Genomic DNA, 27,680 nt, shown 5'->3' on the forward strand with positions numbered 1-27,680 from the left:
GCTAAAACATCACAGCGACGTGTTCGCCTGGTCTCCCGAAGACATGACCGGGATCCCTCGAAACATTGCTGAACATGAGCTAAGAATACCACCGAATGTCAAGCCAGTGGTTCAAAAGAAAAGAAGTTTGGCACCCGAAAGAAGCCTGGCAGCTTGCCAAGAGGTTGAAAAGCTTGTATCAGCTGGCATTCTCCGAGAAGTTAAGTACCAATCATGGATTGCTAATCCTGTCATGGTCCGGAAACCCGATAACTCTTGGAGAATGTGTATAGATTTCAAGGATCTTAACAAGGCTTGTCCTAAAGATTGCTACCCACTCCCAGAAATTGATCTTAAGGTTGACTCCCTCACGGGATACCCGTTCAAATGCTTTCTTGATGCATACAAAGGCTATCACCAGATCCTCATGAAAAAAGAGGATGAAGAGAAGACGACTTTCCACACAGACAAGGGCATTTTCTGTTACCAAAAGATGCCTTTTGGCCTCAAGAACGCGGGAGCCACTTACCAACGACTCGTCGATAAAGCCTTCGAAAACCAAATTGGTAGAAACATGGAAGCATATGTCGATGACCTGGTGATCAAGAGCAAAACGGAATACCAGATGCTTGATGACATCCAAGAAACCTTCAAGAATCTTAGAAAAATCAACATGAAGCTTAACCCGGAAAAATGCTCGTTTGGATTTGATGAAGGAAAATTCCTGGGTCATATTGTTGGAAAGCAAAGCATCAAGGCCAACCCCAACAAAGTAAAAGCCGTTCTCGAAGCTAAACCACCAAGAACCAAGAAGGAGGTTGAAAGCTTGAATGGGAAGCTTGCAGCCTTGAAGCGTTTTACCTCAAAACTGGCCGAAAGGTCTCTACCATTCTACAAAACGCTCAAGAATTGTTCAGATAAGAAAGATTTCAGATGGACCGATGAGGCTGAGGAAGCTTTCAATCAAATGAAGCAGCACCTTGCTTCACTACCTGATATTGCAGCACCAGAAACTGGGGAGCTCATATCGGTGTACCTCTCAGTCGCCGACGAAGCCATCAGTGCAGTCCTCACCATTGAAAGAGACAAGGCTCAGGTACCCGTCTATTTTTTCAGCAAAACTTTAAAACTAGCTGAAACCAAATATCCTCCCCTTGAAAAACTAGCCCTAGCCTTGGTCCAAACAGCCAGAAGGCTTAGAAGATACTTCCAAGCACATCCTATACAAGTGGTCACTGACCAACCTGTCAAGAACGTGCTTGAAAAGCCTGAAAACTCAGGTAGATTGGCAAAATGGGCAGTGGAACTAGGTGAACATAACATCACCTACGTCCCACGAAAAGCAATCAAAGCTCAGGTTTTGGCTGACTTCCTAGTGGAAGTCCCAAGCCAAAAGACTGAAGAAGTAAACACCACAACCACTGAACCCTCCAACCCTGAAGCCTGGAAACTATTCACCGACGGGGCTTCAAGCGTTGAAGGGTCAGGAGCTGGTGTGATCCTAATCAACCCTGAGGGGCTAGAATTCACATATGCTCTTCGTTTCAACTTTCAGACCACCAATAACGAGGCTGAATACGAAGCACTGATCGCTGGTCTCCGGCTAGCCAAAGAAATGAAAGTCAAAAAGCTTGAAGTGTTCACTGATTCACTACTAGTATCAAGCCAAGTCAATGACAGCTATGTCGCCAAGGAGCCCAACATGAGAAGGTACAAAGAAAAATCCAAGGAATTAATGAACACCTTCCAGGCATGCAACATCAAACAGATTCCAAGATCCCAAAACAAAAAGGCTGATGCCTTAAGCAAATTAGCGTCCCTCACATTCGCCCACCTCACAAAAAAGGTGTTGGTTGAAGTGTTGAAGGCTCGTTCAATTGACGAATTGGAAGTACAAGATGTGGTCACTGAGGAAGATCCAAATTGGATGACTCCCATAAAGAAATTCCTTCAAAACAACGAACTACCCAACGATCAAATAGAAGCTGAAAGGGTAAAGATCAAAGCAAGACAGTATGTGTTGCAAGGAGAAATCCTCTATAAAAAAGGATACCTTGCACCATTGCTAAGGTGTGTGGGCCCTGAACAAAGCAAGTATTTGGTCAAAGAAGTGCATGAAGGAATATGTGGAGCTCATTTTGGAGCTAGGTCGGTGGTTGCAAAGCTCATGAACTTGGGATATTTCTGGCCTTCAATGCATCGTGACACCGTCGAGCAATTGAAGAAATGTGATGCCTGTCAAATCCACTCCCCAATACCAAAAAGTCCCAAACATGACTTGGTCCCCATAACCTCAGCATGGCCATTCCATAAATGGGGAATGGACATTGTTGGACCATTCCCTCCAAGCAAAGGGGGAGTAAAATTCCTGTTGGTAGCAATTGATTACTTCAGCAAATGGCCAGAGGTCAAACCCCTTGCCAAGATCACAGGAAAGCAAATCATAGACTTTGTATGGGAGAATATCATATGCCGCTATGGGCTGCCAGGAGTAATTGTCACCGATAATGGGAAACAATTCGCTGAGAAACCCTTCAGCCTTTGGTGCAAGGAGTACAGGATCAACCAAATCTTCAGCTCAGTGGCTTACCCGCAGTCAAACGGTTAGGTTGAAAGAACCAACAGAAGCATAGTGGAAGGCATCAAAACAAGATTGGGGAGATATGAAAGTAATTGGCTGGAAGAATTGCCTAGCGTTTTATGGGCAATCAGAACAACAGAAAAAGCAAGTCACAGAAAGACACCTTATAGCTTGGTATTCGGATCCGAAGCCGTAATCCCCGCTGAAATAGGAGTTGTAACCCAACGAATTGTCAACATGGATCCCGAGGTAAACACACAAGAGACCATGTTGAACTTACAACTCCTAGAGGAGGCCCGGGATCAAGCAGCAATACAAGAAGCCAAATACAAGCAAAGGATGGAAAGCTATTACAACAAGAAGGTCAAGAACGAACGATTCAGGCCAGGGGATCTAGTCCTCAGAAACAACGAAGCAAGCAAAAAAGAAAATCAAGGGAAACTAGGCCCGAAATGGGAAGGTCCATACACCATCCTCGAAGCACACAAAGGAGGATCCTACAAGCTGGGAGATCTAGAAGGCAAAAGACTCCCAAGGCACTGGAACGGAAAAACTTTAAGAAAATTCTATGTTTAGAAAGTTTGGTTTGTAGCAAAACAAAAACCTTTTGTAAAAGCAAATGTTGCTTGAATGAATGAAGTTACTTTATCAAACTTGTCTTTCTATCCTAATATCAGGTTGAGAACCTAGCAAAAAACTCCATGGCAAGGGCCATGTAAGGGGATGAGCTCCCAGGCCATATCGCTCAATAGGTTCAAGGGTTGAATGGACCTATATAAGGGGTGAGTTCCTAGATCAATACAACTCCATGAGACTCATCAAAGAAAAACAACAATGTCTCATAGACAGGTTTGAACAGCCTACACCAATCGTTCCTTAAGTCTAAAAAATGTACTCCACAAATAGACTTACGAAATCAAACAAATTACAACGAAATAAAAGAAAAGGATAGATACTACGTCTTGATGATAAACACTAAGGCAAAGTGACTGCAGCACTGAACCCTTTAAAGTGTAAAAAACATAAAGACAAAGTAAACAAAGACAAGGCAAGAATAAATAAACAAGCCTATCAACCAAACATACAAACCAAATCAAGAAGCTACCCAAAGTTCAACCAATAGGTACTGAGCTTGAAAGGTTAAAGGCTTCAACCCATCAGCAACTATACAAAACGCTTGAAGGGTTGAAACCCCACAAAACAAACCAAGCAAATGGAACAAACAAAAACACCAACGACAACCATCATGTCATAGTTAGAAAGGCCATAAAAGACCTTCATAAGATAGTCAAAACAAGCCCTAGTGACTTGCAAATAAAACTAGTGTTCAACGGCCATATAGGCCTAACCAACCATAGGAACCTTAAGGGTTCCCAAAACCTAAACATTGTTTAAAACATTACAAAACATTAAAGTGTTTGCTAAGAAAGCTACGAATAAATGTCAGTTATCAGAGGGCCTAGAACCTTCACCCTTAGACTTTTTGGCTTTCTTAGTCTTCTTCACCTTGGCACCTTCTTCACCACCAACCGCAGAGGTTTCCAAACCAGCATCCTTCGAAGTTTCAGGCAGACTCGAAAGGGTATCATCACTGTCCCCAGAGTAAGACCTCTTCCTCGACAAAGAACCCAAAACCTCAGCACAAACCTTCTCATTCAACCCCTCAGGCTTCAATCCCTGTAAAACAGACAAAGGCTTACCAAAGCAAGAGGATACCTCATGAATGTAAGGGTAGGTTAGCCTCTCCATCTGCTCAATAGAAGCCTTAAAGATATCAGAAGCCTCGGGACGAAACATGGGTGACTTCTCCAAAGGTTGTCCAGATTCATGAAGTTTATAGCCAGCAGTAAGGCCTTGATGCTTCCCCAGGTTCAGCAGCTTTGTGTAAACATCACCAAGGGCAGAGTTAAATTCCTTGGAATGCAAAAGGTAAGTAACAACCTGCTGGAACCCATGCTCGATCAACCATTGATTATCCGCAGTCACCTGACCAACTGAAGCTTTCAACCCTTCCTTTTCTTCACGAAAAGCCTGCTGCTGGACAGACAAGGCCTCTCGATCAGCCTTCAACTTCAGCAAATTAGCCTCAAAGCTCTTCCTCAGGTCACCCATCTCAATGGCATGCATCTTCTTCAGATCATCAACCTCTTTCTTCCACGCCGCCTCCTTCTCTGCAAACCCAGCCACTTCCTTCTTCATCGATGCTAGGGAGGATTTCATTTTGTCCTTCTTCTTAGAAAAATCCTCATACTCCCGCATCCTTTGGCGAAAGCGTGTAATCCCTTGGGGAAGCATGGCAGCAAGGTTACAAGTGGTTAAAACCATGCGAGATAACATAAAGTCATCGTCCATCTCAGCAATGGTTTCACGAACAGAGGGAGGAGCAAGATGACTAAGATCATCCTCACAAACGACAGCATCCTTGAAGGTATCATCATTCTTCACTTGCCAAGAAGGCACATAAACACCTTCAGGGTCCAACCCTCCAGCGTCCCTGCTTGAAGATTCTTGAACAGGAGTAACCTTCTTACCTCGAACCTTCTTGCCATGAACAACCAACTCCTTATCTTGTTCAACACCCGCTTCAACCTGATCCTCTGAAACCTCAATATCATCAGTCAAATCCACTGGCTCAGTGGAAGTGGATTGAGGCCCAGCTTTCAGCAAACGACGAGAAGATCGGCGACTTGAAGACTTAGGGGCAGTAGACTTGGTAAAACCCTTAACATTGGCAACATTAGCATAACCCGTGCCCTCAAACCTTTGCTCAGAGGTTCTCACCACAACATTCTCACCCGGAACAGTTGGAGCATCTTCAAAAACAACATCGGACGTGTCGTCACTCTTGATGAAGTCCAAAGCAGACATAACTGCCAAAAAACAAATAAAGAAAAATAAGTCACAACCAAAGTAAAATAAAAGGCATAAGGGAGAAAATGCATACCAAGGCCATTTCTCATTAACACCGGATCCCGATCGGCTTTTGCCCAAATATTACTAACCCCTAAAAGCACTAACAAATGTTCGGGAAAGGGACGAACCCTCGAAGGGCACCCCCGAATGGCTGAAAGAAAGGCATCGTTCAATTCAGACTCAGAAGGCTCCGGATCATTGAGAACAGCATCCGGACGCCTCCATACCATTTTGAAAGGAATGATAGAATCAGAAACCCAGAAAAACTGATCCTTCCAGGATCCAAGGGTTGTAACCATGGATGAAATGAGACAAGTATCAACCTTTGTCGTTTCAAAAGTAAACCAATCGCCATTTTTGGCTAAACGAAAAAACCTCCGGAAAAGCAACAGAGAGGGATCATAGCCAAGAGCACGACAGAGCACTTCAAAGTGCAAAACCCTAGCCATTCCTTTTGGATGAACTTGCCCAAAAGACACTCGGTAATACTCAAGCAAGTTTAGAACAAAAAACGAAAAAGGGTAACGAAGATTGGACCATTGAAAATGGCGACAATACAACGCAATCGAACCAGGAATCGGTTTGTCAATAGAAACATCGCAAGAAGGGGCGGTTGGATTAAACTTTTTATCAATACCATACTCAAGGCAAAACAGGTCTACTTCCTCTTGTGTCATCCGAGAGAATGACCTCGCTAAATCCTTAAGGGCACCCATGATAGAACAAAGTAAAAGTGAAAATGGAGAAGAGAAACTAACCTGAGGAAGGAAAACTGTGAATGATTGAAAGAAAAATGAAGAAATTTTGCAACCGTTAAAATAAATATGAGAGTAAAGTAGGGGTATTAAAGGTAAATAAATAATCCCTGCCAATCCGCTGCCTGGCACATGTCAAATCAACTGTCAAATCGATTAAAATTCAAAATTCAAAAAAGTAACTGCCTCAAACCCTTCAAGCCTCCAAACAACGAACCCTTGAAGCCTTTAAAAGACATGCATAAAAGTCAGAAGTCTTTGAGCATGATACCCCAAAAACCTCTGACTTGGGGGGCTGACGACGGGGGTAGCCCAAGGATAAATAAAATTATTAATATGCAAAGAGCTTAAAAGGTTGAAAGGTTCATCGGATGAAAAGCTGTAAAATGAGGGAATCGAGAAACAGTAACTAGTCATATCTAGAGCCTCGTCCCACCAACTCACGCTCACCAACTCACAAAGTCAGAGCAGGTCTGCACAGGCACACTCTATTAACCAGGGGTCCAAAGCCTTCAACTCCAAAAGGGGAAACCCTCCATAAGCAAACAGGTCTCGCTAGTATAGTCCATGCCATTTCGAGAGGTGTCTTCCACTATAAGAAGACAACTCATAAACACTTCAAAGACATTCCGAAAAGCACAGAGATTCCTTAATCTCTAGTCATTCAAAGAGTTCTTTGTCACTTCCAAATAACTCTCCATCAGATTCATCTCATTCATTCTATTTGCTTTCTTTTCTGGATCCGAGCCGGCCTTGGAGAAAGAACTTCAAAGCAAATAATTCAAACATACTAGTGAACCTCCTTCCACGTTTTGCAAACGTGGAGGGACCCCGCGACCTGCGTTAGGCAAAACTGAACCCTTCAGCCCTTTTGCCTGACCAGCCCAGCTACCATCCTTGGTCCCGTGTTTGTTGCATCAACAAGGTGTTATCACATTCGTTTACTTTTACACTTGATGGTAGCGCGCAACAGAAAAACTAATACATATAGATGTTATTGTTTTCTTGTATGGTGCAAGCTACAAGCGCGTATCTGTTCATGAATCGTGGTTGTATTTGACTAATGGATACAAATCAAGTTTGGAGTTATGGTTAGCCTATAAGATGTTCAAGAAGCAAATGCATTGTTTGTCTTGAATCTTAATAATATTTTGATTAATATGATTAGATGGACAACGTGCTATTTAGGTTGAGTGCTGCTACGGCTTCAAGTTTAATACATGTTGGTTTTAGTTTATGACTTTAGGTATGAAACAAACTGGCGAATCTCAAAGCGAAAGAAACTAAGGATTTGTTAGAAAAATGAGAAAGTGGTAAAAGCTTTTCTTGAAGCATGTATTCATAAGGATCATGCTAATTACACACGGCCAAAATACACACCCCTAAGCGCCGCGCTATGGCCAAAGCGGGGCGCTTAGGGCGACAAAAGTTGATACGAGGTTTCGACTGACTGACAGACTGACAGACATAAAGGTGATACGAGGTTTCAGTCGCCCCGTGAACCCTAAGCGCCGCGCTTTGGCCATAGCGCGGCGCTTCGACCCCAAATGCTGCCTTTAAATCACTGGCCAGACTCGAGATTCATAACTCGGATTGTTTTTTGTCGATCTTCTTTGCTCTATTAGTTACATTTTTTGAAAAAACGATGTCGTGGTTCAGTAACTATCTTTTCGGTCAATATTCTGACGAGTCAGTTGTTCCTGATTCTTACGAGGGGACCGCTATTTCTGACTCGTTTGAGAAACCGGTGTCGTCCAACTTGAGGGAGACAGAGGTTGTATCTGGCATTCGTTATCGTGATAACACGGTGCAGCTGGATTTGAATACCCCTGTGGAGGACCCTTACGCACAACAAGGTTATTCGAATTTCGGTTACGGTGGCGACTATAGCTTTGTACAGCAGGAGTGTTATCCAAACGACAGTTACGGTTGTCAACAAGGTTATTCGAATTTCGGTTACGGTGGCGAGCAAAGCTTTGTACAGCAGGAGTGTTATCCAAACCAGAGTTACGGTTGTGAACAGAGCTTTGAATATCAAGTCTATTCGAACCTCGGTGACGATGGTGAGCCGGAGGATGTGTCTGTTGACGAGGAAGGTTGTTACCCGGTTACATTTTCGTTTGATACAACGCAGACCTTTTCGTCACGTAAAGAGTTGGTGCGTTGGGTACAAGACACGGCAAAAGACAATGGTTACCTCATTGTGACAAAGAGGTCGAATAAAAGAGGAGAGAATTACAAGATTTGGTTTCAATGTACTTTTGGTGGGGAGCATAAGAGTGTAGCTACACAGAGGAAAACGGGTAGCAAGAAAATAGGCTGCCCGTTCGAGATGATCGGGTTTTCGGAATCATCCGGAAGTGTTTGGAGGATCGAGGTGACGAAGGCGAAGCATAACCACACTCCTATTGAAAACTTCGAGGGTCACGCGTATGCGAGAAGGCTTTCTTCGGAGGACAAAAAACTGGTTAAGGAGCTGGCAGAGCAAGATATTCGCAACCAAAGTATCTGGCGAACGCTGACAAAAAACAATCCGGCTAGAAAGCTTATTCCGAAAGATATACACAACGCTGTTCAGAAGATCAACGCCGAAAAAAATGTCGGTAAGTCTCCGATGCAAAAACTTGAAAACATTCTTATCGAAAAAAATTACACTTATTACATGCGCACGAATGAGATATCGAACGAAGTTGAAGACGTCTTCTTTGTTCATGAAAAATCATTCACTATGTGGTGTGCCTTCCCGCATGTGCTAATGATTGACGCCACATACAAAACGAACATGTACAACCTGCCATTTGTTCAGGTCGTAGGCATGACGTCGACAAACAAATCGTTTACGGCTGCTTGTGCGGTAATTTCCGCTGAGAAGTCAGAGAACTACCTATGGGTGTTGCAGAGGATCAAGTCTATGCTGGCAGGATGTATGGAACCGCGCGTGATTTTAACAGACAGGGATTTTGCGCTAATGAACGCGTGTGAACAAGTTTTTCCAAAAGCGCATAAGTATCTTTGTCGGTTCCATATTCAACAAAATATTAATAAGAACAGCAAGAAGAAATTCTCTGACAAGGAGTGGAAAGAATCCGTACGTACATTTTGGACATTGTGCGAGTCTACGACCGAGGAAATATACAGGTATAACTTGGAAAACCTTGAAGCACAGCTGAAAGAAGCTGACCGTGAACGTGAGTATTTCTTACATAATTATGTTCAAATTTTATATAATAACAAAAACTGACTATTTACGTTTTTTAATTTTAGAGGTTTTTGATTATTTGAAGAAATCCTGGTTGGATCCGTACCGTGAAAAGTTTGTATCTTCCTGGATTAACCAAACTATCAACTTTCACCGGACTACGACCAACAGGGTTGAGAGCATGCATGCAACATTAAAAAGTCACTTTCCAAGTCATCGCAACACACTGGATAAACTTGTACTGTATGTTGATCATGTTGTTGATAAACAATACGCCGAGATTAGAAGTAGCTTTGAAACAAGCCTCCGAAAAGTGATGACGCACCACAAGAATCAGCCCATGCTTGCATATATTCTCAGAAAGGTTTCAATATATGCGATTGAGCTTTTGAGTATGGAACTAAAACGTAAGGAAGACGGGTTGAGAGCCTACGGTGCAAGCTGTGGTTGCCAACTTTTTACCAGCTGTGGTTTGCCATGTGCCTGTCGTTTGGAAAAGTTGGAAAATAAAGGTAATTATTATTTTTGACCTTTCTCGTTATGATTTTGCCACCTAATTTGTTTTCATCCACAGGTCAGCAAATCCGGATCACACACATAGACGTGTTTTGGAAGAAGCTTGACTTCAAGCCTGCAAGGAATAACATAGAGGATATCGATGTAGACGCGGAATTTGAAAAATTGAAAAAACAGATCGATCCAACACCCCCTCAAGTGAAAAGGAGCTTCTTTGAAAAGTTTCAGCAAATCCTCAATCCAGGGAACAGTAACAAAAAACCTCCTGCTGTTCTGAAGAAAACTCGTGGTCGACCAACATTGAAAACGCAGGAAGAAAGAAAGGTTGAAACCGCTAGACAAAGCTCTTACATTCCGTCAGAAGAAACTTGGGTCGATGCCTCAGACGATCTTCCCCGTCACAGCTCGTACATATCAGCCGAAGATTCTAGAAGAGAAAAGAATACCAAACCGCTCAACCTACACCCTGATTTCCCGAATATCAAGCTCGGTCCTAAGACGGATATAGCGATCCGCAACTACGCATCTCAGATTCCCAAAGTGATCCATCCATACATCGTTAGAATAAAGGACGTGAAACCAGATGGTCATTGTGGATTTAGATCGGTGGCTGTTGGGTTAGGAGTGAAACAAAATTCATATTTGAAGATCCGGGAACAACTTCTAAAGGAGTTACGTATGAACGAATCGCTTTGGAGGCAGGTTTTCGATCCGGAAAACATAGGACATTATGATGCGCTGGTTAAACGGATCGATTTCAAGGGGGTGGGACGAGCAGGTATCGAAAATTACATGTCGATGCCTGAGACGGGGTTTCTTATTGCCCAACGATACGGTGTGATTGTTCACACCTTCGACATTCGTGGGAGCGATACAATTTTCCCTCTGCTGGGCGGCCCAAACGAAGCTGAGGAACCTCACCTGGTAGTTGCGGTTGTGTTCGTCGACAATGGGCATTTCATACATGTAGAGCTTGGAGGTTGTTATCCAATGCCTCCCCCAAACCTACTCTGGACAGCGAACAGAACAGAGCACGCAGCAGCCTGGCATACATTATACAGGGATCATATCAACACGTACGAAATGCTTACGTATCGTGCCCCTGACCCTAATGCAACCCCATATGTTCACGATGTATCTTAAATTTGTTTAATAATAATCACGTTTGTGTTTGTTCAATATACGCGTTACATCACGTTAAAAACCGAATGTCAACGAGACGACCCAATCAGATTCAATACGCACTTGTACGACCCGAAATGACAATATACATCATAATACTGCAATTAATGAAAAAATACGTCATGTTCATGTACGGTAGGCGGCTGATACACATAACACTTCTCACAGGAGTACTTGTGATTTCAAACCTAAATGATACGAGATAACGGAATAAGACATCACACGTAACCGATTTGATCCGGAACTTGTCGTATAGTCCATATATATTAAAAAATGATGTATAATGGAAAAAAAGGAAAATTTAGACTATTTATCGACGCGTTTGTGAATTAAAAACAATTTTAAAAAATTTAAAAAATGCCCAAAACGCCCCGCTATAGTCATAACGCAGCGTTTTGGGTCCAAAGCGCCGCGCTATGGCCATAGCGGGGCGCTTTGGTCCCTCGTTATACACTGAAGCGGGGCATCCTCCCCCCCCCCCACTTCACCCAAACAACAAAAACACACACAAAGGTGCGATCCTCACACACTCGAGCCATTTTCGTTGATTTTTCGAGCTTTTCAGGCGCAAAAAGGTGCGTTCTAAACCCCTTAATCTCTGCTTTCACACATGTTCATTGTTGATGGTTGATTGTTGTTGATTTTGGCCATAATCTCCTGCTGTTTGGGTTCTGTTCTTCAGAACGAAGAACCAAAGCGTCGCGCCGAGGCCAAAGCGGGGCACTTTGGTTCATGTTTATTATTCTTTTTTGTTAATTGTTTAATTTTTATTAATTGTTTATTAATATTTGTTTAATAATTATTATTTGTTTAATATTAATTGTTTATTAATATTTGTTTAATTATTATTATTTGTTTAATTATTATTAGTTTATTAATATTTGTTTAATTATTATTTGTTTAATTATTATTTGTTTATTAATAACTATTATTTGTTTATTAATATTTGTTTAATTATTATTTGTTTAATTATTATTTGTTTAATATTATTTGTTTAATTATTATTTGTTTATTAATATATGTTTAATTATTATTATTTGTTTAATATTAATTGTTTATTAATATTTGTTTAATTATTATTAGTTTATTAATATTTGTTTAATTATTATTTGTTTAATATTATTTGTTTAATTATTATTTGTTTATTAATATTTGTTTAATTATTATTTGTTTATTAATATTTGTTTAATTGATCAACGTGCAGGGATGGATTTATCAGAAGTCAGTCCTTGTCTGTTGACCAAAGCCAAAGCGCCCCGCTTTGGCCATAGCGAGGCGCTTTGGATGTGCAAAAAGACAACAGCCGTGTGCGAATAGACCTGGCCATTCATAAAGCTGATACTCTGGTAGCCTGAAATGATGTTTGAAATCTGGGTGGCTGAAGTGTGACATTTTCGTTACTTGGGTTGCCAATGCATAAGTTGTACTAATCCATTTGAGACCGTGTTTACAGGTTTTATAAATTGACCCGTTGTGACCTACTATGCACCAACCTGGTTTGACCCGTTACACAACCTAACCCACCCGCTTTGCCACTTGACAGGTTTCGTGTACCAAAACGAAATGAGTTTAATTTATGGTTTTATTGATGCAACAACATATGATACAACTGCTAAAGCGATGTAGTGACAAAAACTCTTTTGTTCACATCATGTAAAATTCACACAAGATATTCAAAAAGTGTATGTAAACAAAATCTTTCATAACCGAACCGAACAAAACAAATAATAAAAAAATACAAACACACGTTGACACGTCGTAAACCAAATTGTCATGTAGTCGTTACGGGCACAAAGTTGTTCCAAAATTGTTAAAATACAAAAAGTTAAAGAGTAATAGAATAAATTGAAATAAAAACAAAGGATTTGTAAAAGCTACAAACAAGAAAGACAACACAAACGACAAGAAGTCTTTGTATACATAGTATATGGTATGAAAGAAATTTCCTCTACCGACTCATGTAGACATACAAGATCTAGCTGGGTCGGTTGTCACAATTAATCCACATTTTGTCACGAATATGGTGTGTCCACATACTAAAGATAGTGGAAGATCTGTCTTTCATACTTTTCAACCCCACTTTTGGATTCTCCATATACTTCAAATCAATTTCCTCATGTTAAAAGTTGGAAAATTTTCTACTTAGTACTAGTTTCAATGATTATAGTGAGCATATTGGAGTTGTATATATTAGGTGAAGGAAATGACAATGGTACGAGACGGTAAACGATAAACAATGTTTTGAGAAACGCAACGAACCAGCGAAATTGTCACAAGTTGAATCGTTGAATACTCTTGAATTGTCTTCATTTAAAATGACTTTTTGAACCGGGGATCCAAGTTCTTAAAATTTATTTATTTTATTATTACTTTTCCTGCCTATGTCTTGATTTATATAAAATATTATTACAGAGCATATTTTCAATTTTGTTAGCATTACAGATGTACACCAAAAGATAAAGTAGTTTCATAGCTTGTAAATTTTATATACGGTGTTTTTTTGTAAGACATACTTTATTTCACTTTTATATTATTATTTATGACATTGCCCAAATTCAAAAGCCATTCAGACTAGTGATTGGTAATAAAAAAAAGAGTATTCCGAAGGTGTAACATCTGAATATTTAATAAAAACTAGGGGGAATACCCGTGCGATGCACGACTTGCATAATAGTTATTGTTTTTTCTTGGAACGACGACTGATATAGATAGTGCGTGACACGGTACGAAAGTGCGAATATAGTATAGATTTTTAAAACAAAAACCGGGTTTTTCAAAGTTAGTCGTTTGACCATGGTTATTTTGACCAAAGTCCACTCCTCATTCGGCGCTTTGTGGTAGCACCACCAGTCAAAAAAGGCTCAAAACACCCGAGGGTACAGTGTCCCCCCACGTTTTTAAGACGCTTTGAGAGAGGTTTGCGCCCCACCACATGTGGTCTCACAAAACTTCAAATCTATGGACGTGTGGTTTCTCAATCCTCTTCAAAAGACGTCACATTTTCAAATTTTTTTATTTTTTTCTTTTTCATTGTGTTTTAAATGGTGTAAAATAGATGTTATATATATATATATATATATATATATATATATACATATTATACTACATACACATATAAATTTAGTTTTAACATCTAAAAGTCAAATTGCAGGTTTTGTTCCCTTTTATATATCAGAAAGCAGTTTATAAACCAACAAAATTAACAAATCCTAACAGTTCTTCAAGTGTTTAGTTATATAATCTATATATTTATTTACTAAAATTTATTACAATTAACCCAATACTTAATAAATAGGGTATGCAGGACTTAAAAAGTGTTATCTGGACACGTATGTCACTCCAGCTTGCCAATCTTGTGTACCGACTCCAGGGTAACATTTTCAGATGTCTGCAACACATCTGGTTATAAAAGTAAAAAATAAACAAAAATAATGTTTTAGATTTTTACCCTGGTCTCAAACTTAATGTAGTTGTTTAGTCCATTTAATTAAATTTTATTTTTAGTTGACGCATAGGTACAATGTAGTCCTCTATTTGTGACAATTGTCATTGTGCTTATAGTCATGTGATGTTGTTTTAATACCCGTTAACCAACTCGTTTCGCCTCTATTTCTCAGTTATTTAAAGTAGCAACATATACATCAGAAGTAAATTTCTAAAGATAATGGTGAACCGTCAATGGTACAATAAACTTACCTCAAGACTACCATTTGCTAAACTGATAGTGTATCTCAGAGTCCAGAAATCCCGTGCTAGAGCTATTTCAATTAATATATGGAGAAAAGGAAGAGCCGCATTGATTAAACATGGTCATAAAGGCTCGTATTATTTCATTAAAGTTTATTGTAATATTAAGTATTAGTTATCTAATAACCAATCAATCCTTTAAGGTGAATTGTTATGAAAAGTCTATAAACCCTAACTTAAACATTAATATATGGAGAAAAGGAAGAGACTCATTGATTAAACATAGTCATAAAGGCTGGTACTGTTTCATTAAAGTTAATTGTAATGCATTTAAAGCAACCATAAATTTTGATTTTAAATATAAGATATAGCTAAACTTAGAAATTGTTTACTGAAAGTTGAAGTTGAAATAAATTATATTCAGATAATTATTTTTTATATGCAAATTCAAACAGACCTATCAAAATATGTAGGAAAACTCCATGCAAGTCTAACTCCGTCACGCTTAAATTCATGTAACCTGAATGCAGTTCATTACTTATTTAACCCATTTATTTAAATAGGGAGGCGAGTAGTAATCGGGTTGGTGGGTTGTAAATCTGTGTTAATTTTACCAGCATGGTGGAAGTCAATATTCTACCAGTATCATTACATCCAACTTTTTAAAAGTAAATAAATGGTTTGATAATATGAAAACTATTTCAAATGAATATTAGTAATGTATAAATTTAAACGAACATTCAAATGAAAATAAAGAATGGTTACAAACGAACGCAAATAAGAGAGAGGACAGACATAAACGAAAGTCAATCATCGAACATAAATGAACGAAAATTAACGAACATAACATTGAACCTCCAATTCGTTTACGGGTTGCACCTACTTCTATTTAAAGCAAGATGTATAGATTATGCAACGTACCTTAACTACGCGTGTGTGTATGTGAATATATGTTTTTAACTTGATCCGCATAAATAGTTTTGAGCCAATAGAAAGCGAACCGGGGACTAAATAAAAAATGGAACCCAACTAAAAGCGAAAACCAAGGAAACTGAAACCAAACCTAAACGAACCAAAAAACAAACCAGACCGAAATGAACCTATACAAACTGAATAATTTTACCGAAACAAATAAGCTGAGACAAATAATGTTGCTGAAATGAAAACCGAACCTGAACCAAAAACAAATAAAGCGAATTTAACCGGAAAGGAAACTAAATTTACACAAAACTAAAAAAAACTGAAAACGGAACAAAAAACGTAAAAGATCTTACCGAAACGAACTCAAAAAACTTAGATCGAAACAAAACAATTCCTGGGAAAAATCAAAACCAAAACGATGCAACTAATGAGATGTCGTACGGAGGCGAAACTAATGAGATGTCGTACGGAGGCGAAACCGAAACCTCTGGCGGAGGATTTAAAGCTTTTTCGGCGAACCTCCGATGGCTCGCCTTCTCTTTCTTCTGGTTAGGTTTACGGCCGCGACAGTTAACCTGTTCACTACTGGTAAAGTTTTCTTCAATAGCTTCAATTACTTGATGAATTAGCTCTCGGTTAACAGACGTGTCCCACCGGAACCAGTAGTTCGTGTAATAATCGAAGCAATCGCAGTCGAATACCGGAGATTTGTGTGCGGCCGGAGCTTTCTTCTTATTGTTATTATCAGATGATCCAGGGTTTGTGGAATTATTTTTGTGGAATTATTTTTGACACAAATGATTAAAGTAATGTAACTTGTGATTATTAAACTGGAATTGTTTTTGACCCAAATGATTAAAGTAATGTAACTTGTGATTATTAAGTAAATTAAATGAAATTAATAGGATTCTTATAGGCTGGTGCATTTAAAAGGAATTTTTACATATATCCCCTTATTAAAAGCCCTTATTACATATTTGTCCAATCTTTAAAATCAATTACATATTTCCCCATTTCTTTATGAAATTACCCTTTTACCCTTTTTTCTTAATTTCTTATCTCTTAACTTCAAAATCAATCTAGTCAATACTCTATATGTTATGATAAAATCTTTAAAATATTTCTTTGAAAAAAAAAACGGTCATACCCATTTTATAAAACAAGTGACCTTTTTACATATCTAGTTACTGGTTAAGTTTAAGTTTACATATTTTTTACAACTGACCCATTATACATTTAAATTTTAGTTAACTACACTAACAATTTACGTTAAAATATTGATTATCTAAAATATCTTATATAAAAAAACATATTGTTATACAATATACGTTTGTTTTTTTCAAGTCGTAATCAATTTTTCTTTAGCCTAAATCTTAGTTCGATCATCAACATTTTAATTGTTTTGAAGCAGGAGCTAAATTTCCATTTTTTTGTGTAATGCTATTTCAGAAATCTAATTGTCATGTTTTAAACATTCAAAATAATATTGAAAAAACTGTTTTACAGCAAAAGTAAATTTTTAAACCATGGTCGCATGACTGTTTTCTTTAAAAAAAATAATGCTTAAGAGCTATGACGTATTATATATAAGCAAAACTTTCAATTTTCACATAACAGAGGCAGAAGCTTATAAAAAAATAGGCAGGTCTTATAAAAAAATGAATTCATATCATTAGGTTAATATCTTATTTGTAAACAATTATATTACACATTAAATCATAAAATATGTAAGTAATGGTATTAGAAGGGGGAAAAATGTAATAATCATTTAATAAGTTCATTAAGAGTAAAATAGTAATTCAATAGGAGTGATTTTAATAAAATGGGTAAATATGTAATATGTATGGTTTAAAAGGGGGAAATATGTAATTAATTTTATGGGTTGGGTATACATGTAATAAATGATCTTAGGAGGGGGATATATGTAAATGACCTCATTTAAAACAACCATAAATTTTGGTTTTAAAATAGAACATATAACTAAACTTTAGAATATATATATATATATATATTGTCATGTTTTAAACATTCAAAATAATATTGAAAAAACTGTTTTACAGCAAAAGTAAATTTTTAAACCATGGTCGCATGACTGTTTTCTTTAAAAAAAAATAATGCTTAAGAGCTATGACGTATTATATATAAGCAAAACTTTCAATTTTCACATAACAGAGGCAGAAGCTTATAAAAAAATAGGCAGGTCTTATAAAAAAATGAATTCATATCATTAGGTTAATATCTTATTTGTAAACAATTATATTACACATTAAATCATAAAATATGTAAGTAATGGTATTAGAAGGGGGAAAAATGTAATAATCATTTAATAAGTTCATTAAGAGTAAAATAGTAATTCAATAGGAGTGATTTTAATAAAATGGGTAAATATGTAATATGTATGGTTTAAAAGGGGGAAATATGTAATTGATTTTATGGGTTGGGTATACATGTAATAAATGATCTTAGGAGGGGGATATATGTAAATGACCTCATTTAAAATAACCATAAATTTTGGTTTTAAAATAGAACATATAACTAAACTTTAGAATATATATATATATATTGTCATGTTTTAAACATTCAAAATAATATTGAAAAAACTGTTTTACAGCAAAAGTAAATTTTTAAACCATGGTCGCATGACTGTTTTCTTTAAAAAAAAATAATGCTTAAGAGCTATGACGTATTATATATAAGCAAAACTTTCAATTTTCACATAACAGAGGCAGAAGCTTATAAAAGAATAGGCAGGGCTTATAAAAAAATGAATTCATATCATTAGGTTAATATCTTATTTGTAAACAATTATATTACACATTAAATCATAAAATATGTAAGTAATGGTATTAGAAGGGGGAAAAATGTAATAATCATTTAATAAGTTCATTAAGAGTAAAATAGTAATTCAATAGGAGTGATTTTAATAAAATGGGTAAATATGTAATATGTATGGTTTAAAAGGGGGAAATATGTAATTGATTTTATGGGTTGGGTATATATGTAATAAATGATCCTAGGAGGGGGATATATGTAAATGACATCATTTAAAACAACCATAAATTTTGGTTTTAAAATAGAACATATAACTAAACTTTAGAATATATATAGATGATTTAATTTTCTTTACTTATTTATTACATGGATTTAATTGGAATGTTTTTTTTGAACGACCAACAAATCAATCCCGAGCACTCTTGGGGCACCTACTGGACAAACGGAGTACTCCGAGAGTAACCCGAGTGGTCCACCACCAATTCCGGGGAAAACTCGGTAACCCACCCGCCCGTAGGCACGGCGGTAAATTACCGGTAAAACCCGTTTGGCTCAAGGATCGAACCCAGGTTTCCCTGTGTTTCCTATCACTGCCCACCAGTGCCTCACTCCTTTTTTGCACTAAATGGGAATTGAACTTGAGTCTTCAAAGAAGAACTCAAGTCCTCTTACCACTTAAGCTAGAGGTCATTGGCATTTAATTGGAATGTTGGACTTTAAAAGCCCAAAAAGAAAGTTTACATGAAAAGGCCACAAAGGGCAAATAGTCATTTAGCATGATGGCATTTAAAGGGAGAGAAACCCTAATACCTCTTTTGGTTTACCATCTTGTATTACCTTAGAGAGATAAAAGAGAGTGTTTAGAGAGACAAAGAGCATGTTTCAAGACGGTTTTGCAACGTATTGCAAGTAGAGAAATAAGAGACCCTTACAGTTAGGCGTCAATTAGGAAGGTGTCTTGGAGCCTGTATTCACTGATTTTGGAAAGATCAAAGGGTGTTCACGTTTTTGAGGTGAAATCTCTTTAAAGTTGGTGTTTCACTCACGGTTTTGCATGGGACTTCATGGGATTGTATTTTGAGTAATATGGGATCATAAAGTCTAAAACTTGATGTGATTTCAGATCAGAATAAACATAGCCATCAACCAAGGTTCAGATTTAGGGCTTCCTCATCGATCATGTGGTTCGCGTTCCATAGCTTGCGTGTCTCTTTGCGCGTGCATAGAAGTAGAATAGGCGTAAAGCAATTCATGCATGACACATTGCACTAGCTCATGCCAGCACAATGTTGCAACGTGTATAGTTTAGCATGATGCTCTAGGTAGAGCGCAAACTCTGCTAGAGCACAAAGGGGCATTGTGCGTCATATGGTATTGAGCGCAAAATGCACTGTGCACATAGTTTTATAGACTGATACTTGAGCCGTTTCACATGTGAACCCGGAATAGTTATCTAGGGCTACGAAGGGTTAGGAAAGCTTGTATTTGGTAAAGAAGAACAAAGTATCACAACTGAGAGTATGTAGACCCCTCTGGCCTCTTCACATTACTGTTCTAAGGCAACGTTCATATTTGATAAAGTTTTCAAAATTGAATTGTACGTTTAAAGTATGATAAAGGATAGGGCGGTTACCTACGAGGTTGCAAGACTTGCTATGTAATCGACGATCATGACCTAGCAAGTAGGGAGCACAACATAAGTGGTTACCTACAGGCCATGGTATAGGCGGTTACCTACGGGGTCGTGATAAAGGTGGCGGTGCCTTTGTGGCTTGCCGGTGGTTGATCAACTACGTATGGTATAGTGTGTATGCTATCATTAATATAAAGTGTTATGGTTTATGATAAAATGCTGTGCTTATTATATAATGTACAATTATGAGATGTCATGCCCCAACCATTGGCCGGCGGAAACATGAGAGTGAGACGAAAACGAGGTTGCTCGAGACATCATAACTTGCTAAATGTCACAATAATTTAAATAACAATATTTCATTTCATAGTAACAGAAAATCTTTGTTTTGAAAGAGAGAAAATACAACATTTTGTCTAGAACATAACAAACAAAAATACAAAACATGGAATTCAAGTGTGTTTCTAATCCACTCTAAGTATATTTCTTCGAGCATCATCATACATTTCCTACAACATGTATAAAGTATATGTCAACACAAAAGGTTGGCGAGCATACAAGTTTGGTGTACATAGCATACGTATAAAAGAATTCTCGAATCCAACATGGCAATTCGTATACTAAGTTAAATTACATACTAGCATGCACAACCTAAGTGTCAAACAAAGATTCCACGAGCGTAATCTTAACATCGCAATGATAAGACCGTAAAGATTGAATACTTAACATAGACCACGAAAACGAGTGGTGTGCTGCTCCTATAGCGTTATACATGTTAAGATTGGCTAGCAAAGTTAATGACAAGTAATTGCATGATTGAATATCTAGCATGAATAACCTAAGCATAACAATTAGCATGTTTGATGGATTGAGTGATTGCATAATTTTGATTGTGTGCATGAGTGTGTTTGTTTATGTCATACATATTGCACCCCAAAAAGTGATTAAAGCAAAACGGGGATTGAGTATACTCAAGGTTTGAAAAGCTTCCACGAACGTGAGTTGATGAGCTTGAGGAATTGGACACCGAAATTACCCTACAATGGGGAAATGAAGGTGTGTGAGTTCATAGAATTGGTGACGAATTTGGATTCGAGATTTTCGAGTTCATAGAAAATATGTATGTAAGAAAATTACATCTTGTCTAGACACTCAATTTGGACACTATGTTTAATGTGTTTTCATGGGTACCAAATCAGCTATTAGAATCCAAACTTTGAGAAATTAAGAACTAAGATGGTAAGCACCGTAATTCATAATACTCAACCATGATTTGGTTGGCACTATGGTTTGGTTTGTAATATCTATATATATACTTATATTTAGTTATTTTAGTCCAAGTCATATATTGACATGCAAGGTGGTAGGATATCCATTTAACCTCATTATATGGATTTAACAAAGTACAAAATCATCAACTTAGTTGATAATTTTGGTTGGTCATGAATAAGATTACAATGTATAAATAACTCTATTTACTAAGTGGCCAAATGAGAACAACCAAGACGTGTACATACCCAACATGGCAAATGTTAGAAACAAGGTGGGGTTGATTCACATTGGTTCCTTGGAAACCACTTAGATGAATGCCTAACTAATGAAATAAACAAGTGAAATGGGTGGAATCATGGTTGGAAAGCCAAGGCTCCCATCGTTCACACCTAATCAAACCTCTCAAGACTTTTAACATTTAGGGTTGAAAGCTTGGTTGATCTCATCACTTTGTTGGTCACTTGGGACCTTTAGAGCAGTAAATAAGGGAGGTTTTAGAACTCTATCTTTTGTAAATAAACCATAACATAAGCCCCACAACATGAGTTTAGTTGGGACTAAGTATGGTACAAGATTTTATAAGGCGAACAATGAACAATGTAAGTTTGTAAAATTTTATAAAAACAGAAAATGTAACCCACTTTGGACATCAAAATGGAGTTGTACCATCTTTTTACACCTTGGTGAACGTTGGATAACAATCCTTGATGTTGTCCAAGAGGTTAGAAGTAAAGAAAGTTGAAGAACATGAAGAAAGTGAGGTGAAAGCTCACTTTTGGACTTGATAATAATCTGCCCAAAACTTGAAGGATTTGAGTTAATTTGATGCTTTGGAAGTGCTTAGAGTGTTTAGAAAGTGTTTAGGAGTGTATGGAGGCTCCTATTTATAATGCGGTTGATTAGGATTAGTGTTAAATGGGTTAGGAGGTGATTGGAGGAGAAAAGAGGTGGAAATTCGGACCAACCCGTAGGCTGGAAACAACCAGCTGCGGATCGAGCACCGTTGCGCCACGCGACGGGAACATGTGTGACTGGCGTGTGGCGCGAGGGAATGGGTTTTCAAAATTTTTTTATTTTGTTCACTTTTAGCCCCCGTACTTGGTTTTTAGGTTATTTTATGCCACAAACTTGTATTTTAACTTGTTTTAGGTATCAAAAGTGTATGTAAGTATGTGATGAGTATCGCGTATGCATGATTGATAATCGAATGTATAATAAGCCTCGGTTTTGCATGTAAACACGTGTTTGACGATTGATTGCATAAGTATGATTTTAATACGACTAATATAAATATGAACTTCCATTATGATCGAAGTCTCAGATTACAATATTGGAAATGAAATACGAATACAAGTTTCTATATATAAAAAGTACAAAATACGAGACGTTACTTGTGATGTATTGAAGCCTTAATTTCTTACATGTTTAATGTTTGTTGAAGTTTACGGTTTCGTTAATTAAACTAGAACTCACTCAAGGTAGCTGACTTTTAATATGCACATCAAGTTGATTGAGCAGGATAATGGCTGGCACATGGCGAAGGCTCCCACTGGATGACTGGCATTCCACTATGCTAAATGTTTTTTCATATTTGAAAAGAGTTGTTGGTTGTCTAAGTTTTAAACTTCCGCTTCTATTTTACTGAAATTGCAAAGTTTTTGGACTATTTGCCAAAGTATAAATCCAACGGCTGAAACCCCCGATGTTTCAGATGGATTACATACAACGCAAACCATTTATACAAAAATAAATACTTAAAAATATTATAACTAACCAATAAGGTCAAAAATATGTTAATACTTACACATGATTACATAACAAAACTTATGTCCTGGTTAAACCGACAATTACCTATCGCTTAGAGACAATCTTGTTATAAAGTAGGGGTGTGCAAAGTCAGTTACCGTGGGTTCGGTTGATCGAAAAGTATTTACCATAACTTAACTGTAACAGATGGCCGGTTAACCGTTGTTCGGTTAACTATTGGTTATTGATTGCTTTCGGTTAATTATCCAGTATATATATAACTAAAAAAATATAAACTGATGAATATAAAACTTGCAAAACTATATAGATAACACATGCATAGTGGACCTTCTATGAATATAAAACTTGCAAAACTATATAGGTTGAACCTTCAGTTGGACTAAAAGGTTAATAAAATCTAGTGAGTCATATACTTATAAATAATATTACATTACATAGAGGTTGGTAAATTGAATATATACACACACACATATGTTTGGCTAATCGGTTATGTTTGGTTATTTTCGGTTTTAGATATATAATTCACCGAAAGCGAAACCGAAATTCAGTTATTCATAAAACAAAAACCGAACCATCGGTTATTGTTTTGGTTTGGTATTTTCTGGTTCAGTTAGTTAGACAGGAGGGTATGGAGAGCCTCATCCCCAAGGGGATGGGCCGCCACGTCACCGCCACGTAGGAGGGGCTTGAAGGGGATGGACCTAAGGGGTGGGGGATGAACCCCTTTATATATATATGTGTGTGAGGAGAGAGAAATTGAGCCCCGTCGAGAACGGCTGGTGGGAGACGCTGGGGACTAGCCGAGCCTGAGGGGGGCGATGTGGGGGACCGGCGCTGGGCCAAGCCGGGCCTAAACCGGCCCCCATACCGTCTGGTCTTAGTTCGGTTTATGCACACCCCTATCATAAAGGAACTATAGAATGTCGCCGTTAATGGAGAGAACAGAAGCCGACGGATTATCCATCGGTAAACTCTAACTATATTTTAGAATAAGATTTTGGATTATTGAATTCCCACTCACACTTTTTAATTTTAGGTGTGGTTACCGACACCCATATTTCCGACCGGTCATTATTTGCCTTTCCAATGGTATTACGACGATTTGGCCATAAGCATATTTCGTGTTTTGTAGTGGTAAGTGGTTAGTATAATAACCGGTCATTATAATAACATACACCAAAACTTATGCATTGATAATATAACATGTGGCACCTCGATAATATAGTTCTAAAAGTTTGTGACAAAATTGTCAAATCACAAAAAGTGAGGGGAAAGACAAGACAAAGAATGTGTGTAAAGCTTCCAAATGAGAAAGACAAGAGAAAAGACAACTTAGTCGTTGCGTGCACACACCCAATATGCAATCTCAACAACGTGCGGACGCCATGACATAAAGCAATGTTGTGTCGTGTCTTTGCGTGCTCCATGCTTTTACACGGTTTCATTTGATAATCAACCAACATTTTGAGGCCAATTATTCACATTTGTTATCTTTCTCACACCAACATATAATATATATGTTGTTTGAAGAATAATAAGAGGTGTAAAGAGATAACTCGCGATATTTTAAATATGGTCCGGTTTAGTCGTTCCGTTTAACTAAAGAGATAACCCGCAATATTTTAAATATGGTTCGGTCTAGTCGTTACGTTTAAAAAAAACAAACTTCTTAGTTTTTTGTTTTGTTTTTAATAACATGGACACAAACAGAAACCGGCTAAAGTAAACAACGATACCCAAATTAAAATCTAAATACCATCAATAACATTTTAAAGGCTCAACCTTTTTAATTAATCTTTTACGAACGTATATAAACGAACATGGTATGTTCATGTTTGTTCATTTATGTTTGATCGTTTATTAGTTGTACCAACAAAAGCAAACTTTCCGCTTAATGGTTCACAAACTATTTACCGAGCGTTCAGTACGTTTACAATACTTTTTAAGTTGTCTGGTTTCCTTTTCCTTTCTGTTCTATTTTCGGTTTCGAGTTGATGTTTCGCTTTTCTACAGGCTAGTTGCTCCGTATCACAAGATTTATCCGGAACCTATATTGATGAACAAACTCTTGACCATGTAATTAGTTTAGTGATTTTGAAACTTGATTTTTTAATCATCTATGTTGGACCTTGCACTTGTAAACTTGTATTCTACTAATTGTAACACAACACTAGTGTTCAAACATTTCAAATACCAACAATAAAACCTACTTAAATTGACATTAAATACTATAAACTCAAGGACACCGAAGCATCCTTGACATAAAATCTACCACGACGAACCTTTCTTGCGACTAAGTCTAAGCGGTCCTATGCATTCATTCAAATTTATACGATGTCTATATTGTTAATGTGTGGTTGCTACAAAGATCCGTACGTGCAACTAGGGTTGGAACTCTACATAATGCTTGAAAAAGTCTCTACTTTCAAATGGTCTTGACAGTCGTTTCAAAGTCATTTATCGTCGTCCTGACTACTCAGCTCGGGGTCAAGTCACTTCGTTAGAAGGGTTCCCAAGACAAAGCCTCACGGACCATCTTCGGTGGTCATGTTAGATGTTGATATGAAATTAACACGTACAAGAATAATGCATAATAACATGGTAGTAATATATATGAAACTGTCAATATCAAAAAATTAACATAGAGGTTAGAAGTAAGTTCAAATTCTTTACATGTATCTTACACACCGACAAAATAAGTCAGTCAGATATGATTTACCTAAACTATTGCTAGAAACAAACAACATACAGTAAAAAAAGATCTTAGGATTCTCTTGTCTACTACCATGTAAGCATATATTACACATACTGTGTGTGTATATATATGTATCAATCACCATACATGTGTGTGCTGCAAACTTCCATTTCATTAAATGTTCTTGTCTGGATGAACACTAACGTACGAATTAAGGTTTTTGTCTTTTTGATGTGAAAAAATAGTTTAAATTGTATTGGCATAAGGACCCATGCATCAATGTCCGTTACTTTGAGAGATTAATCTAATAATAATTTCGTGTATATACATTTATATATGTGTCACATTTGACTCTTGTTATATATGTTTTTGTGTCACTTTGGTGGATTAGACAATAATGGATAGCGCCTAGCCTTCCTGCAGAGATGTCAGGTTCTATCCTGAGCCCACCCGTATTTTCGTCACACCGTGTGTTACGCCAGAGAGCATTCACTGTTCAGCTCTTGTGGTGGCACAACGTCTGTCAAGTGGCAGTCGGCGGTATGGTTTTCCGAGAGAACGCCCAAGCCAAACCCTGTAGCCAGCAGTGAGCCCAGTTAAGACAACATAGTCTGGCAGGAATAGAACAATGGCCATTTGAGGAGTGGGATTGACTAACACAAGAAAGTTCCCCGTTAAGAAAATATATACACATATGTTGTTGCTAAAGTGTATTTTGTTTTCTTGTTTATTCCTGTATAGGTATGTGTACTAGGACTCAGAAAAATATGTTGAAGGCGATTGGACTGTCGTTCTGACCAATTGTTAATGTAGTCCTGAGAGTTTACTGTGTGTTTGTATGATTGGACTCAATATCTTCATGTTCTTCTGATCACATACAAAGTCACTATCTTTAAGTTCCATTGGTCTTGTTATTTGAATTGTTAAAGATTAAGCTGTTGTAAAATTGAAAATAATAGATGTTAAATAAGATCAAAATGGATACAAAAGGAACTTTAGTTTAAATCATCTAGTTATTAATTTGTTAAAGTTAAATAAAATCAATAATCTTAATTATTTGAGTAAATTACAAAACTCGTCCTTTATGTATGCTAGTTATTACAAACTATGTCCTTTATCTTTAATAACTTCAAAAACCGTACTCGATGTTTGCAAACCCTTACACATTATGTCCTTTAGCCCTAACTCTGTTATTTTTCATGGTTAAATCAGACCAAGGGTATCCCACATGAGGGTATTTTAGTAATTTTATTAATTTATTTATTTAAAACAATTTTCTCTCTCATAACTCTGTTTTTCTTTCTCTCTCTTTATCTCTCTCTTTCTCTCCCTCTCCCTCTCTCTAACCTCTTGATCCCACCACCACTCTAGCACCACCACTACCACCACTGTAGAACCGGCACCATCAACAACCCTCACTTTACGGTTGCAGATCCGTCATGTGATGGTTGCAGATCCAGCAGCCATCGCCATCGTCAAAGATCCAGCAGCCACCGTCGTCGTCGGAGATCAAGATCCAGAAGCGTCGTCGAACCACCATTCTCTCTCTTATCCTCCATAAAGGACGAGTCCAAGCGTGCGTATAAGCTGCGTGTCCTTTTTGTTTTTTGTAAACTGGGAATCTCAGAATATGGAAATCTAGGGGTTTTGTGTTTTCATTGGAATCTTGAAGGAGTGTATCAATGGCGACCAATAATTTTTAATGGTGAAATATTTGTGGGTGTTTTGATTTTTTTTGTGTTACATGTGGGTTTGTGATTTTATTGGTAAATTTAGTGTTTTTGTTTTGAATCTTGTTGTGGGTATTT

The sequence above is a fragment of the Helianthus annuus genome, chromosome 11 (assembly GCF_002127325.2).
Source record: "Helianthus annuus cultivar XRQ/B chromosome 11, HanXRQr2.0-SUNRISE, whole genome shotgun sequence".
Taxonomy (NCBI): Eukaryota; Viridiplantae; Streptophyta; class Magnoliopsida; order Asterales; family Asteraceae; genus Helianthus; species Helianthus annuus.